This window comes from Carassius gibelio, chromosome A9, assembly GCF_023724105.1.
Source record: "Carassius gibelio isolate Cgi1373 ecotype wild population from Czech Republic chromosome A9, carGib1.2-hapl.c, whole genome shotgun sequence".
Classification (NCBI taxonomy): Eukaryota; Metazoa; Chordata; class Actinopteri; order Cypriniformes; family Cyprinidae; genus Carassius; species Carassius gibelio.
Genome location: NC_068379.1, coordinates 22,595,423 through 22,609,151, shown reverse-complemented (window position 1 = coordinate 22,609,151; position 13,729 = coordinate 22,595,423). Strand labels below are relative to the sequence as shown.

The 13,729-nt window shown below is 36.0% G+C and overlaps 1 pseudogene; it reads left to right on the top strand.

Annotated features, from left to right (window-relative positions):
* Positions 1-5,253: 5,253 nt before the first annotated feature.
* On the top strand, positions 5,254-12,185 carry LOC128020342 (dnaJ homolog subfamily C member 28-like; annotated as a pseudogene).
* Positions 12,186-13,729: the final 1,544 nt, after the last annotated feature.

The following is a 13,729-nucleotide window of genomic DNA, read 5'->3' as shown; positions in this document are numbered from 1 at the left end:
GTTGGGCCATATCAAAGACCCGCTGTTCTTTCTTGATCTCCGTCTAGGTCGCATTCATCCTCTCCCCATTTCAGATGTCTTTAGAAATCCAAATTTAGACCACACACACACACACCTTTTTAAATGGATCCTATACAGTAAACAAACACAAATGTGTCATGCTATGGACAAGGTTTCAGATAACACCCTCCACCTGCACTAAGATACAATGGCCACTGTTACGTTCTGTCATTTGATGGACAAGCCATTTCTTCTTTCCTAGAAGAGCACCAGTGCTACTGGGCATTATGTCTGAGATCGAATGACCTCCCTTTACTGATGCCGTTTTGTAATGACGTGTCAAATCCTGTCAGACAATAAGAAAATGAATTACTGGGGATGTGACCTGACCCAGGACAGCAAAGAGAATGACACTTCATATTACATGGCATATCAAACATCTGGTTTGACAAAATGCATCTTTATGAATGCAAAACAGATGCATATAGTGGAACTACTATTCATTTTTTATTTAATATACAATGGGAAAGAGACAACGTTGTATCAAAGGCATAAATATGTTGATTGGCTTTATGATTTTGGATACAAAATGTCAGCATTGAATTTTATTGCTCATAGTTTCATGGTAAAAGTATCCTGTTAAATTGACAGTGGATAACTGGCTGTATTGCAAAAAAAATATGGTGACATTGTTTAAGATATTACAGGATAATTGTATATTTTACAGCTATACATTTGTAATTTATGCTTTTAATAAAAATAAATATTTTACATAATTAGATTTTACATTCAGTTTATAATTTAATAATGACAGAATATTAATTATGGGTAAACTACACTTTTTATTAACTATTAAGTACAGTATTAACTTTATATCAGATGTTTCAACAAACATACCGAGGTAATAATACAAATAAGACAGTTGTTGACATAGTAAGTATATATAGAGCTTAGACAATTATTACAATTTGCTATTGGAAGAATCTGATAAGAAATGTTCGAGTTTTTTTTTTTTACAGACTTTGACATCTTTGCATCTAAAATTCAGGAAAATAAATATTCAGCTCAAAAACAAAGCATAAACAAAAAAAAATCTCTTCCCATATTTATCTCTTTCAACATTGACTGGGTTTCCCAAAGCACTCACTTTAATGTCATACTCTAGTTATCATACTCCTTGCTTACTCCCTTAGTTTCTGTTTGTCTTTGTGTATTTGTAACTGTCAGTCTATATCTGTGTCAACGGTAGACACTTCATCTTTATGTCAGTCCCATTGTCACGCAAGCCCTTCTCCTTTCCACTGCACACAACCAAACTCCATGAATTTCTCTCTATCAGAGCACCTGTCACAGATGTCTATCTGTCTCTTAGACTGTGCCACTCAATCTTGTTTTGATGCCAAACATCTTCGATTTAAGCCATTTGATGTTAGCTCCGTCTCCAGCTCTGAAAGATGCAACAGATGTGGAAGTATCTCAAACTGAATATAACAGACAGTCACATTATTCCCATTAAAGGAATAGTTCCCCAAAACTGAGAATTCTGTCATGATTTACTCACTCTCACATTTTTCCAAACCCGTATGCTGTTATCATATACACACACACACACACACACAAACACACACACACATATATATCCAATTTTTATTAAAAGCAGTCCATGTGAATCATGCACTCCATTTCAAGTCCACCACATATGGCATATATATATATTTTCAGATATACTTTTAAATATATTTCTGTATACGTAAAATATACAAAAAAGTTTAAAGATATTTATAAACATTTTCTATAAATGTTATAATTGTATAACCAAATTAAAGTTATTTACTTAATATTATATTATATATATTTTAATTAACTTAGTTGTAGCATTTCCACACAAAAAAAAAAAATTCTTGCCCAATTATATATATTTTCAATATAAACAAAATTTAACCAAAACATATATATCCAAAATGTATTTTAAGATCTGAAATGTCTTTTTCCCCACCATATTACATATTACAAAATGCAGTGCAATATATTTTGACATTTGAAATTTAAATATATATATATATATATATGACATGCATTTTCAAAAGGCATGGAGTATAACATACAAATTGTATAGACAAATCTTATGGCATTTCGGCTTTTTTGGAGCTTTTAATAGCTTAACATCCAACATCATTATACATTTTTCTTTGAATGGATGTTTATAGATGAAAAATGCAGCATACAGGTTTTAAATGACACAAAGATGATTCAATAATGACAGAATTTTAATTTGACAGAATTTTGGGCAACAATATTATTTTGTATTCTAGCTTAGTTATATATCTTGCACTCAGTGGTAATGTTTACACTACATGTGGTTGAGTAGAAGCAGAGAATATGTTTGCATTTGACATTTTTCAACGGGGTTATTCCTCAAGCCTTAACATAATAACACTTGCCACCAACATGACAGAATGTCCAGGGAAAGTTGCCTCACACTGAAACCATTATGCCATCTTCCCAGCAGGATGTTTCGCACAATAGCCCCTTTTCAAAGTGAGCGTGAAAGAAAGCGTGTAACAAAGAGTGAAAGAGAGGGTCACTATGCCGCCATCCAAGGGAATGTTCCCTCACTCATTTACTGAGGCAGTTGCAGTGCTCTCCTTTGCTTAAGTGCCCTCACTGAGCTCAACCTACCTCAAGGGCAATTCATGTTTAATAGCACATAATGCAAAATGTGACTGATTTTTATTGGATACCAGTCTTATCACAGTAATCAGACTATCAGAATTAGTAGAGTAAAGGAGATAGAGAGAACATGAAAATGTGAAAGAAGGATAGAGGGAAGATGAGGGTCTCCCAATCTATTGCAATGCATGAGAGGGTGCCTGGCACACAAGACAAAGAGCCGCTTGTTTCTTGAAATTTACTGCTAGTGAAAAAGACTGCATTAAAACACAGGGCACAACAAATAAACACAAATGGAGCTATACGCACAAAACTGGCCTAAAGGGCAGAACTTTCCAATATGGTTGAAAGAGAAGACTGAGGAAGTTTAGTCTTTCCAGAAGTGTTACGAAGACACTTGTTAAATGAATCCTGCATAAAGTTAATCCTAATTGAAACGTACATACCATGAACACACTGTTTAGAAGTTTGGCATCATTAAAAATGTTTAATGTTTATTTATTTATTTAAAACAGCTATTTACAGTATATGTTTTCTGATGGACTTACTGATGCTCAGTTCTGCCAATGAAGGCTGATGAAGAAGAGAAACATGCTTTTAGCTGGCATAATTGTGTAGTTATGGCATCAAGCAGAAGGAGCTAATGGCTGAAGCTAACAGGCTAAACACTGACCACCCAAGTAAAACACACAACAGCTGAGTGAACTATATCATGTATTTTTTGCCAGGGGGTCAAAGTTTGTCTGATTAGCATTGGAAGTAAGCCCCTACTTCTAACTATTTATATTTTTTTAGTCAGTAGCTAAAACGGGTCCATTTGCAACGCATTTACTCACAGCTTGCACATCTCTATAACAGAAATGTCAAGTCAATTCACCTTTATTTATATAGCGCTTCATACGATATGATTGAGTCAAAGCAGCTTCACAGTGTCAAACAGGAAAAACTTGTGCTGAAAATCCAAGAGGACAATAGAAAACAGTGAGTATATTCGTTAAAGTAAGTCCATTGTTGATGCAGTGATATCACTGTCCAGCTTCGTTCAGTTCTTTTTTTTCAATAGTGTCTGTGCAGTCAAGTCAACAATGTAGCCAGAAAATGTGTCAAATGAATGAGCTAAAGCCACCAGTGGCAAAAAACAAAAACAAAACTCCAATGGGTGACAGAAATGGAAAAGAAAATCCTGAGAGAAACCAGGCTCAGTCTCTTCTTGCCAGATGAAACCAGCATGGTGTGGTTTAATTCCAGGCTAGAGATTGAGCAGAGACCTATGGTTCTCGTGGTTTTGTGGTGAACGAGGTCTTCACAGGGGACCTGTATCTAGAATTTGTCTAGTTGACATTGTCTCTGTTGACATTCAGGAACTGGATATGGACTGTATCCTGGTAACTGCAATGACCATCTGATCTGGATACAGACTGGATCTGGGTGGCTATGTTGACCTCAGAATATGAATAAAACAGATTAATATTAGCACAAATGGCATTGTTCTTACGATGTTAACAAGTACATTGGGTGTTATTGGACATGTTCCCAGTTCCGGGTGACCTACTGTAATTAATGCAGCCTAACAATCCTTTAACAGTTCTGAATTATAGAAAAGTGATTAGTGTGTTATGTATATGTCAGGTTAAAGAGATGGGCTTTGGATTTAAACTGCCTCAGAACAATAACAATGCTAAGTAGATTGTCCCAGAGTTTGGTAGTGTAAAACTTGGTCTATTTTAGTTATAATATCGGTTATTGTTTTCGTGAATGTGTGTTTTACTTGTGGCCCCCATGACGTAATGCTCCCTCCCCCACCCAATTCTATATGTTGTGGAGGGGGCCAGCTTCACGTGTTTGCCTGGGGCTCCTCAGCGACAGCCTTAGACCATGTCTACAGTATGAGTGCACTAGCACCTCACCATAAGGTGTTCACAAGTAAATCGGTTGCCAGTCTGTGCCAGTAACCGGATACTGCTTCATGACACAACTGAAGCAGCAGACACCTCACGTCCTTTGTGGGAATTGCATTTTGAATACGCAAACACACAAAGTCGAATGAAGCTGCAATTATACATTTCGGTCAACTGTTGGTAATAATCTTACCTTTGTGCTCTGCATTTTACCCATCCAAAGTGCACACACACAGCAGTGAACACACATGCCATAAAGACACACTGGGAACAGTGGACAGCCATTTATGCTGCACCGCCCAGGGAGCAGTTGGGGTTTAGGTGCCTTGCTCAAGGACACCTCAGTTGTGTTACTGACTACGTCACTATGTGGAAATATATGCGCAATGCCACCCAAATGTTCACGCAAAGAAAGAAACCATGGTTTAAGCAGTTAAGTGTTGAAGCAGCCATGTCGGGGAGATGCTGTGTGTATATCTATGCAAAAGCAAAAGCGCTTTATTTGGTATTCTGAAAGTAGATGCATTTAGGAATCTTTAAGACACTGGTCTCAATCTCAATTCCTGGAGGGCCACAGGTCTGCACAGTTTAGCTCCAACCCTAATCAAACACACCTGATCCAGCTAATCAAACTGTTAAGGATTTCTAGAAACTTCCAAACAGGTGTGATTTGGAGCTGGTTGAAGCTAAACTCTGCAGAGCTGTGGCCCTCCAGGAATTGAGTTTGAGACCACTGCTTTAAGATTACTTACAACAGAACAGCGATGCATTTTATATACGACCGTTTCGTGAACCTTGGAGATAAGGTAATTCTGACTTCGCTATGACAATCTGGTGCTTCAGAATCAGCAACTATTAAGTATGTTTTATTACTTTAAGTACAGGTGTTTCTCAATAAATTTGAATGTTAGAATGAAAATTTATTTATTTCAGTATTTCAACTCAATTTGTGAGACTCATGTATTAAATAAATTCAACGCACACAGACTGAAGTAGTTGAAGTATTTGGTGCTTTTAATTGTGATGATTTTGGCTCACATTTAATAAAAACCTACCAATCTCAACAAATTAGAATGCTTCGTAAAACAAATAAAAAAAATAAAACATTTAGTGAATTGTTGGCCTTCTGGAAATATATTAATTTACTGTACATGCACTTTAAACTTGGTAGGGGCTCCTTTTGCTTTAATTACTGCCTCAATTCAGCGTGTCATGGAGGTGTTCAGTTTGTGGCACTGCTGAGGTGGTATGGAAGCCCAGGTTTCTTTGACAGTGGCTTTCAGCTCATCTGCATTTTTTGGTCTCTTGTTTCTAATTTTGACAATAGCCTACCCCATACATGTAGATTCTTTATAGGGTTCAGGTCTGGTGATTTTGCTGGCCAGTCAAGCACACCAACACCATGGTCATTTAACAAACTTTTGGTGCTCTTGGCAGTGTGTGCAGGAGCCAAATCCTGCTGGAAAATGAAATCTGCGTCTTCAAAAAACTGGTCAGCAGAAGGAAGCATGAAGTGGTCTTAAATTTCTTGGTAAATGGGTGCAGTGACTTTGGTTTTCAAAAAACACAATGGACAAACACCAGCAGATGACATTGCACCCCAAATCATCACAGACTGTGGAAACTTAACACTTGACTTCAAGCAACTTGAGCTATGAGCTTCCCTACCCTTCCTCCAGACTCTAGGACCTTGGTTTCCAAATGAAATACAAAACTTGCTCTCATCTGAAAAGAGGACTTTGGACCACTGGGCAACAGTCCAGTTCTTCTCCTCAGCCCAGGTAAGATTCCTCTTACGTTGTATGTGGTTAAGGATTGGCTTAACAAGAGGAATATGACTGTAGCCAAATTCCTTGACACGTCTGTATGACTTGACCCCAGCTTCAGTCCATTCCTTGTGAAGTTCACACAAATTTTTAAATCGATTTTACTTGACAATCCTCATAAGACTGCGGTTCCCTTAGTTGGTTGTCACACTTTTTCCTTTCCACTCAACTTTGTTAACATGCTTGGATACAGCACTCTGTGAACAGCTGGCTTCTTTGGAAATGAATGTTTGTGTCTTACCCTCCTTGTGAAGGGTGTCAATGATTGTCTTGTGGACAACAGTCAGATCAGCAGTCTTCCCGATTGTGCAGCCCAGTGAACCAAACTGAGAGACCATTTTGAAGGCTCAGGTAACCTTTTCAGGTGTTTTGAGTTAATAAGCTGATTGGCATGTCACAATATTTTAATTTGTTGACATAGTGAATTGGTGTGTTTTTGTTAAATGTGAGCCAAGATCACTTTCAGAACTTTCAGTACTATTATGACATCTTACTCAGTGAATATAGCTTTTTTTTTTTCTTTTTTTTTTAACAAAACATAATTAGATGAAAATGAAAATAATAGTTCTTTATTACTGACTTGTGCTATTACATCGTCATGTTTATTATGGATATTTTTAACACGTGTTGCTGTAATCACAGTGCCCTCTGCTGGAATACAATATAATTAAGGGTTCCTGTAGTATGTTATTAGAGATCAGCATTTAAAGTACTCAAATGTCTTATTTGAGCAGACCATGGTTGTCCAAAAAAAAAACAGAAAAAAAGGAGGAATTGATCATTTGATATATATATATATATATAAACAACTGACCTTGTAATTCTGGTGAACATTTCAGGATGAGACAGACATAAAGAAATTCTTTCATACTTACTTTAGCCAACCACAGCCTATTTCCATGATCATCTCATCAATATGATGCAGTCAGTACAGAGCACAGCTAACATGAATCTATGCCATATAACCCACAAGTTTCTAATGAAAGTATTTTCCTGGGTTGTCCAAAAGTCCAAAAAATGTGAAATCATTGATCTTCTTTGCCACGTCATCAAGCTCATTAGTATTGCTATATTTCAGGAGGTTGTGGGACCGTACAAAGTAATGCCGGAGATAATGCTGGCTAACACACTTATGTAGCTTTTGCACCAGCTGTAATACGCATCCTCTGTCATGGAATCCCCTTTAATAGCTCCAAACAAGCTTTTACTGATTTACAGATTTTCTTTCAGATTATTCAATTATATATTAGTTTAGTAGTTTAATTAAACATTGCAGTTAATGTGCCCAGTGTCACTAATTAACGTAAATATATAATTATTAAGTAATGTTGTATATTACATAGAATATATTACATTAAAATACATAACATACTTCTCATTCATTTGACATAATTCTTCCGGGTTAGATTGAAATTATGTTTTTGATTTAGATTGTAGATGTGAATTTAAGCAATACTCTATATGAATCATTATATAGACACCGGCAAGTATTTTACCACTTTTCTGCTAACACCCTTAATACTTTGTTTGTGGTTTTCATGCAAATTCAGTTACAGTTGCTAGTAATGGAAATCAATCAATCAATCTGTTATCACATAAGAGTTGCATATCAGTAGAGTGTGATTAATGGAGCTTTTTGAAAATTCATCAGACAACTTGAGAAAAATTGATTCGAAAATAGATAAAAAAAAAAAAAAAAAAAAAAAAGATTTTGTTCTGTTTGAGTAAACAAGTGGACACTGTAAAAACGCTTAACTTGTTAGTCCGCAGGTCTCTATGGATGCCTTCAGATGCTCTTTGAAGATATTCACTACCTTGGATGGCACAATGTCACCCTGAATCTGTCACTGGTGGAGCTTCTCTGGCTCACGGACTGGTGAGAGTAGATGAGACCCGCTCTGTGTTTAGTACCGCCACTGACGTGTTCGCCTCTCTTTGTAGCCCATCAAGCCCTGTAGGGACACCAAGATCAGGAACAGAGTTGGTGTGAGCACCTTCAAAAATAAGCCAAAAATCTATTAGCATTTACACAGAGCAATGAAAATCAGCTGCACAGTTTTACCAATAAAACATTTACTTCTACATGTTACAGTACAACAGTTAAAACAATGTTACCCTTACATTAAGAAAATATAATAAATTACATTTTAACAGTCAATATATTTAATGATTTAATGTACATGAAAATATACAGATTAATATTTTGTGTTAATATATTAAAATACTTTTATTCTTACTTGGGGAATTGTAGCTTTTATATATATTGACAAATATGAGACAATATATTTATGTAATTTAATATTAATCAAAGCACTTCATAATATATGTATATATGTCTATATAAACACACACACACATATATATATATATATATATCACACTCAAATTTATATTATGTTCCATGACTTGCTAGCAAGACATCCAACTATGCCAATAATGAAGATAAAAGTTTATGAATGTGTTCAGCTTTATTCAAACTCATATGTTGACTCATTAAAGGAAAATGAATTACATTAGTGTTTAAATAAAGCTATTAAAAGTACAAATGTATTACAGTTTTGATATATATATATATATATATGTGTGTGTGTGTGTGTGTGTAAATATATAGCCATACATGGTCAATGCATATATTGTAGTGTATTGAAAAATCTGTTCATTTCGTAAAGGATATAGCTGACAGTTTTGTTGCTTACTTGGATGGCGGGGTTGTATGCACATCTTCCCCGGAGTAATGCAGTTGTCCAGATCTTCATCTGTGAAGTTGGTCATTTTTTAGTCTATCCTTAGAATCAGTTCTCTTTGAATGCGGCAGTCTTTTTCAAAAATCTTTTTCAGCTGCAAAGCTAGACGTAAGGATTCTTGATTTTCTTTTTGTGGTTCTTTTGTGTCCCTGTGTACGTGTGACAGATTGTGCCAGGGAAAAGCACTTCAGTGGCGACCCATTGATCTCACAACACTGATTTCTGTGATGCTAAAAAGCTCTCATGGTCCTCTGGGCAAATGAGTTCACCAATTGCTTACTCACATGGCAGATCACATTCATTGAGAAATTTAAATGTAAACACCGGTTTCATTTTAATCCAGTGGACTATACAAACATGCATTTGGATCCCACTTCTTTCTAAATTATACCTTTATGCCAGTCTGAATATATCCAATTAATATAAACTAATATCAGAAACAACATCAAATAGAGGACATTTTAATGATATTATATATGATTATATCCAGCCTTGAGGTCTGAAATTGGGGATGCACATTGGAGTCCAAAAATTTAAGATCAATTTGAAACCTGGATTAAAAAATAAATAAACAAATACAAAAGCCTGGGAATAAGCAATTAATTCTGAAAATAACGGTTTTAAAACAAATTAAAAGCATACAAATAAATAAATAATTCTAGAGTTCATGGAGTGACATACCGCAAAAGATGGATGAACAAAAGACCTCTGAGCATGTCATAAATTCATTCACCACAATTCACTACATGTGCAAAAATTGGTTGGGTTCTAAAACAGTAAATTCTAGGAAAGGTCATGTGACCGCAAAATGGAAAAAGACTTGCAATCACTTTCAGGCCACCCATTAACACACATTAACCTTGTCCATGATGGAGAGAAAGAGAGCGTCTTTTGGGTCTGACTAATTAATTGCAATAAAATTTCATTAACATAATAAATATCACTTATGCAATTGTGGCGAAAACTCTCCTGAAAACACACACACACATTCTCACACACACACACACACACACCGACCTGAATGGTTTGCTGATCTTGTCTTGTCTCACAGAACAGGCAGACTTTTACCTTACTGTGCAAAGAGAATAGCAGCAGCTATATATTGCACAGTGGATGTAACAGTGAATTTTCAAACTGAATCTTGGTGAAAGAAGCCAAAGCTATGCATGTTCCTGCATTGTGGCTGTTAAGATTTGTCGCCACCTAAAGGACAAATTCTACAACGCGCTTTGCACTGAAAACGGTGACCACATTTCCCCCAGATTTCCCCGCATTCTGTTCTCCCTTAATATGTAACAACAAACCCCAGTACACATATTCAAAACTGTGTTATTCGTAACACAAAGACATGCTTACATAGCTCACTCTGCAGTGGAGAAATCCGAGCTAATTCAGTGAGGAATGCCCTTGCTATATATTGTTCGTGTTGTATTTATTCCGCAGTATCGAAAGTGTTCATGTTTTATATGCAGGCTAGTTTTGAACATTAGCTTTTATGCTACTACACACTTAACACACTGGAGTATTTTGTGGATAAATCATCATCAAACATGTCTAATATAACCATTTAGAGACACTACTGCCCACGAGATATTAACTGATAAATATTTGTAACATCTGACGTAGCAAGAAACGAATATGATCTATGAAGTCAAAATGGTAATACAAATGAGCCCTTGGCAGTTTTTCCGCCAAAATAAAAGCGCAATGGTTTAACTTTTGAAACTGCAAAGACAAGACTGCAAATTTTACAGTTGTATTTTAATTTTACAATTTTACATCTTTCTTTAAAGTACTAGTAAAATTAGCACTTTAATACTTTACATGTAAAATATTTCACAAAAATAATTTTGAAAAGCTTAAATTTCTAAAGCTTAAAAAAATTCTTAATATCTATAGTATTTTGACACTTTCTGGTGTTTGGTTTGATAATTTATTTCTAAAGAAGTAAAGAGTTACTCAAATGTAATTGTAATTCAACTCAGTTTAGCTTTATTTTTGTAATTTCCTTATTTATTTGCTCTTTGCATATTTAGGCACAATGAGTCGCTGGATGTTGTTACGGTTGCACAACGGGGACCTCCACAGATATCTCTCTGCCTCTGTGCTGCTGTTCCCTCAGCCTGTGAGCTCTCAGTTCTCCATGGAGCTATTTGCTTGAGAGAGAGTTACTGTATACTGCAGCTGCCTGATGATGGAGCCAGCGACCCCGCAGAGGATAAGGAAGCTTACCTACGCATGGCCAAGATCTACCACCCAGATTCCGGTGCTCCCACGGCAGACACAACTCTGTTTTCTGGAGTATCGACCGAAGGAGATGGAGAAGGCAGCAGCAGATGAAGGAGCCATAGTGACCCTAGATGCATGTTTATGCAGCAAGCAGATCAAAATCACTCAGGCAGTGGAGAGGTTTGTTGAGGACCTCATTATATGGACCCCATGATGCACAGCCTCAACAGAATCCTCATTGACAATGGTTACCAGCCTGAATGGATCAAGGCATGGAAAGAGATCAGGGAAACCATTGCCAGAATGAGGGAGAGGTTACAGGAGGTCAGGGCAAAGCTGGGATATCCCATGAGACACCCAGAAACCCTTCAGTGATAGGAGCACTGCGCTGCGTTTGCAGATGAACTGGGGAAACTCAACAAGAAAGTGGACAATTTCAGAGGACAACCTGATTATGCCTCTCATTAGCAGGCAAATGGTGTTTTACAGCCTGAAGAGAGAGCTGGAAATAATACTGAAAACTGAGCTGCTCAGGCAGGAGAAGGAAAGAGAAAAAGAAAGGAAGGAAAGGAGCAGATAGAGACAACATCTCTGCACACCAGACAAGGACTCATCACATGGATTCAGAATCTACTTAATTAAGGCTGCATTAAAATGTGGAGTTGGATTTCACATTTTGGACTATTATCAGTGTGATTAAGATTATTTTGCCCATTCCTTGTTTGTTTCATAACTGTAATATAGTATGAAACAAGTATTGTCTTGTTTTATTAAAAACTAGCAGAAAATGAATGGCAATAAATATCTATCTATCCATCCATCCATCCACATATTATTAAATATATTATTTAAATAAAATTGCTATTAAATACATTTTCTAATTACAGAATAAATGATTATAAATATTACATAATTTAAATATGTTTTATTTATATATTTATTTTGTTTACAATGTAATTGATTGCCGTGATGTATTTACTCCAGTATTTATTTTATTTTGGGTGATCTTTAATATTAATATGAACAAATCAATTAAATAATTTGGCTTATAAATATTAATGTAATATAGTAATCATGTATTGTAATAAGGAGGCTCGGCCTTTTTGATACTGTATAATTTGTCTAAAGTCTAGAGGTCTAAAATCTCTGATTAAAAAGGAATACAAATTAATTTAATTAAGAAAGAAAAGAAAAACAAGATAAAATGTGACACTGGTGAGTGTGTGCACAGTCTCCAGAGGGCAGAGTAATTATTGTTTCTGTGGAGCTGGCAGGAAAACTTGCCTCATTGTCATTCATGATCAAGCATGTGAGATATTCTTGGAAAACCTTCTTAAACATTCCATGACCTCATAAATGCCAATTGAACATGATAATTTCATGACAACAGATGGCAACAGATAAAACACTGATCCAACAAAATCCCACAACTGCTGAAGGTTTGTGTTTGTTGAGACATTGTGAACTAGCCTTATAAGACTGCAGCTGAGATGAACCTGTGGCATTTATAAAACAAAACCGACTGCAGAATTCAACTGTTTGATTTATTTTTAATATATAGAATTCAATTTAATAAAGCAGGAAATCAAACAAAGAAATGACAGAAGTTACTGAGAGTAATCTAAGCCTGCTCCTGCTCTCTTCCACTGTAGGCCGGAATGTGTCCGAGAGCAGCTGGGTTGCTGATGACCACAGGAGATGCTATACTCGGCCAGTCTTTAGCTATATACTGATGATATGGATCCTGCGAGTTCTCCACCTTCTTTGAGCGAATATAGCTGAACATAATGCCAAAGGTAAAGAAACTAAAGAGTCCCACCATCAGACAGATGTAGATCATGCCGTGACCTTTATCTTGGACCGGAGCTCCACTCAGATGGAAAGGTGGATGATGTGGCGGTGCGTACGGAGCTGCTCCCACCAGCCATGTCTCATTAATGTAGTGCTGCAACCAGGATACCAGCAGAGCATGTACATCTGTGAAGTTCTGTTCTAGCATCTTCTACTGTTGATATAGAGAGTGAACTCTCTAAAATAAAAATAATAATTAAAAAAAAATAACTTGGTTAATTTATTCGAAAGAACACTATATAGCCAGATATATACAACCAATCAAATGAATGTTTGAAGACTCTTGACTGATTTTTGTTCTCATATATGAGACTTGATGTTGTCAAGTTTAACATCAAGGGTAAAGCAAAGCTGCCAACAGGTGTCGAGTATACAATATAAATATACAAACTGATATTTAAGCAAATTAAAGAAATAAATATTATAAAATCAATGTAACAGACATACCTTTTAGTTTTTTGGTGCTAATAGGAAGTTTAATGCAGAAGAAGCAAAAATAAATTAGTCGAGG